Consider the following 4,684-nt stretch of genomic DNA (forward strand, 5'->3'; position numbering starts at 1 on the left):
AAAGGAAGCGACGGCTCGTTACCGCGCGCTTCTCAAAAACACAGTAGACAAAGGAACCGGATGTGACGTCTCGGTCCGCCATGTAGCACGGCTCAGAGCAGATCAGCGATCTACAAACAAACATACAATCAAACAAATGACACGCTAAGTATTTAAACTAGTCTCTGCCCAGACAATAAAGCCTCTTACTGTGACCTCCGCGGTGTTGCTTGCGCGTGGGGCGCGGATTTCGGAAGTCCAGTGAATCTCTCGTTAAGCCTCAGGATGCGTGCGAACGGGCGGATTCCTGGAAAAAAAAATCAGTGTCCTGGCCTCTTAAGCGGTGCTCCGGTGGGTCTCGTGGTTGCAACGGAGATCAGCGCTGGGCCGAATCGATCGAACTTCTCTTGCTCTTGGAACGGAATTCGGCTTCGTCTCTTCTGCAGGGATGAACAGCGGTTGACACAGCTGTGGATTTGGAAAGAAAGTCTCTGAGCTCGGCCAGCGAGCGAGCGAGTTCCTGTGCACGGCCTTTCAAGTTAAAAACAAAAATAGTCTCTATCAAAGTAAGATCAAACTTAAGATAAAAGACAATGAAATAAATGAAAGAAAATAACTCTGGTTGCCCCCTTTAGCAACTAAATCATCTGGAAAGACCCGGAGGGGTCTGTTGACGTCTTCAGAGCAGGGAAAATGGCAGCGATTATTGATGTCTCAATGGTTTTATTCTACCTGAGAGGTCCTGCCTCCTTGAGGTGCTGGTCATGGGATGATGCTGGCTTTAAGCCAATTGAGTGTCAGAGGTCAAATGAGAGTGGGAGCGGCCACGAGCAGAGCAGGGGTTTCTGGGGAGACCCCAGGGATTAAGTTAACACCAGAAAATACACTCTCCGTGCTGGATCTTAGAGGGAGACTTTAGCTGGCTTCATCTTGGCTCAAAGGCCACACTTTTACGACCCATTGTGTGTGGATCCCACCACATGGTTAGTTCTGTAGGGACTCTTGCCCAACAATACACATTTCAAACATCCCTGTCACAGAGGTATCCTTGGATCAACGGTGTGAGCAAGACAAATAGAAGTCAGATACGATCAGAACTCTCTGCATAGTGAGATGCCGCCAGAAATAAACATGCACAATGTTGCTGTTTGCATTTTTGCCTTTTTGCATAAAGAGTTCAACAGAACACTGTCTATTGTCAGTAGAAGAGGAGGAGCTGCTGTTACATTTCCCTAAAGCTGCACTAGAACTGTTTAAGTTAGGTGTTAGTGGTGAACACTGGCACAGACAGTCCACAGAGCAGCATCAGGATGGAAGGGATCTTCATTGGTGTCTTGTGTCTCTCAGGTCAGTGAATTTAACTGTTTGTATGATGTCTAACAGGAAATCTGAATATAGAGATTAATTTGAGTCCTCATTCATAACAAAAATAACTGGTTTCATCCTCAGGGTGCCTCACCTTCTCCACATGTCTCCTCCATCAGTACCACTTTGTGTCTGAAGCAATGACTTGGACTGAAGCTCAGAGCTACTGCAGAGAGAAGTACACAGACCTGGCCACTATTGAAAACACTGAGGAAATGAAGAAACTTAACGACACAGTTTCTGCTGCTGATCACAGCTCTGAGGTTTGGATTGGCCTGTACAGTCATATTGACTGGAAGTGGTCAGATGGGTTCAACAAGAGTGGAGCTGAATATAGGAACTGGTGGCTTCCTGACCCAAACTATCTTGTAGCAAATGAGCTCTGTGTGGACAATACATACGCTGGAAAATGGTTTGATAGTGACTGCCATCTAACGCATAAATTTGTCTGCTACAATGGTAATGATGTGCTTTATATTAATCTTTACTGCACAACATAATGTATAAGATATAATTTTGAAAACCATTGTGTGATCTCAACAATCCCTCTTTTGTTCTCAAACTTAACTGCAGGAACATTAGAGGATTCTGACTTTGTGCTAGTGGATACAGCAAAGTCTTGGTCTGAGGCTCAGAGGCACTGCAGAGAACACTACACAGATCTGGCCACTGTGACGAACGACGCTGACAACAACAAGATACAGAACTTGATAGCCTATCGATGGATCGGTTTGTACAGAGATCCTCAGTTTTACTGGTCCGACGGGAGTAACTACTCATTCAGCTCCTGGTATCAGTATCAAGTCCAACTTGGCTCGAAGAAAGTCGTATGTGGTGTTGCAGAGATAGTCCAGGGAGGAAACTGGAGGTTATTTTCCTGTGAAGAAAGAAAATCATTTGTCTGCTACAGCGTCCCAAGTGAGAATCCAATTTGTATTTCTGAGGTGCTTGTTTTTTTATTTGTGAGTTTTCTGACGGCCCTGACCAAACTGCCTTGTGGTCAACATGCAGCCCAAAGACCAGAGGTTCCTCACTCTTTGTTTTCAACCAAAGAGCTGAGTAGTTCTATCTCTACAGGAATGAATATAGGTTTCACTAAACTATACACCACATTAAACATGTGTTTTGTTTATCTCCTCATTCTTTGTCTAAGCAGCAGTGAAGACGTTGGTGAAGGTGAAGGTGAAGGTTGACCTACAGTACTCCTCTGTGGACCTGTATGACCCTGATGTGAAACAACAGATTCTGAAACAGGCAAGTCTCCAAAATCCATCCTGAAACATGAACTCCATCATAGACCCTGGACAGATGTATTACAGAGTTTGACGTCATCAAATATCCATGAAGGAGACGAGTGAATGTAAAAAATCTCCAGTCTCAGATGTTCTACAATGCAAAACAGCCACAACAATGGAAAGAAGAGTTATAATCATGTTGACTCCTTTAATTATTTTGACAGAATATTCTTCCAGGTATTGCTAATGTAGATCTGTTTTTTATTTGAGACCAGGATATGTAAATCCTGATTTTGGCATGATTACAATGTAACGATCACAAAATACAAACTTCCAGCAGAGTAATATCTTGGTAAATGAGCAGTTTCAGCTCCTGCCACGAAAGAGCAGTGTCCATGGAAAAACCAAAGATGCCTGAAAAGGAAATGTTACTTTGGGACCTGATGCTGTTTATGTGTCCAGAGCTGCAGGATTCAGACAAACAATTATTATTCTCATCCTTTTAATTATTATTATTATTATTATTATTATTATTATTATTACTGTTAGTAATATTATTATTATTATTATTTTTATAATAATGAATAGTGCTGTCACTAGTAACATTTTGCCATGAATAATTATCACTCTTGTTTGTCTCTCTTTCATCCCCTCTTTTCCACCCTCCTCTTATCCCACTATCTATCTCTCTTCTCTTCCCTCTTTTCTAAACTCTTCTCCGAATATCTCCCTCTCTTCTCTTCCCTCTTTTACACACCCCTCTCCTTCTTGCCCACATTGAATCTGGTTCTAGAGGTTTCTTCCAGTTAATGAGGGAATTTTTCTCTCCACTGTCTCCAAAGTGCTGCTCATTGTGGAAACTGTTGGTTTTCTCTATACATTTTAAAGTTTTGACTTTCTATCTAAAGTGCCTTGAGATTATGGTTATTATGATATATAAGCTATATAAATATAATTAAATTGACTAAAAACACATAACTCTTTGTCTTAGAGAGCAAAGGAATCTGTTAAAAGTATTTCAAATAGTCTCCATTTCTGTTTTTCAGCTCCAGGACAGATTGAAGGAGAACAGACTGAGTGGTGTCACCTTGAAGTGGAAAGAACAGGCTGATGGGAAAGTTTTCCACAAGGAGGAAAAAAGTTCTGGCAAGAAAAAAAAGACTGAGCTTTAACATTTTAATTCAACTTTTATTGCATGCGCTAATGTTTCATGTCTGCACGTATACACACCTCTATAACTGTACACAGTTAGACCATACCAATGAATGATGCTGTAGAAAAACTAGCCTTTGTTTGCTTATATGCTTAAACTGTGCGTGTGTGTATAAAGAGCATCAGGTACTTTATGCAGCCTGGGAAGAATGTCTCAATAACACCAGATACAGGGAGAGTCTCCATCGGAGGGAAAATGTAATTAGTTGCTTGGCAGGTTCATAATGTTACAGCTGATTCTGTCTTAAACTAAGGGAATGACAAAGACCCACAGCACAGGTCAAGCCCATGTAAAACAGATTCCTGGTTGCAACTGTACTCTTTCACCAGACAGCACGATATATCCAACATAAAGAAATGTAATAATGTATGCGTCCTGACTGGAATGATTGTTTTTTTTACCTATATTAAGTGTGTTGAAATGTAATCATAAAAAAAAATGCAGATAGACATCGCCCAAATCTAATGGAGTCTGGAGACAGGACCTTCTAAATCGAGTAAGGCCTGAAACAGAGGCCTCCAGAACTCCAAGATTTATAATGGTGTCAAAGTTAGACCAACAATCACAACTTTAATACACCATTAGAATCAACCCCTGACGTAACTGTAGGGCGAGACAAAGTCAACTTGGGAAAGTATTACACCATTAGGTTCGGGACGAATCAGAAGGTTTGAACCAATCAGGAGATGGAGAGATCCACTCCCTGATTGGTTGAACGGGCAACAGCAGAGACGAGGATAGGCATATAAGCAGAGGGTTTGAAGCTCAGTCTTCAGTTGGGTTCTGGAAACAGCTCAGGTTTACATCTTGTAAAGAAAAATAAACTCTCCTGTATTGAACTCTGACCATCTCCTGTGAATTAATTTGACCAACTACTGAGACTGCATAGCAA

This window comes from Platichthys flesus, chromosome 24 (genome assembly GCF_949316205.1).
Source record: "Platichthys flesus chromosome 24, fPlaFle2.1, whole genome shotgun sequence".
In the NCBI taxonomy this organism is placed as follows: domain Eukaryota; kingdom Metazoa; phylum Chordata; class Actinopteri; order Pleuronectiformes; family Pleuronectidae; genus Platichthys; species Platichthys flesus.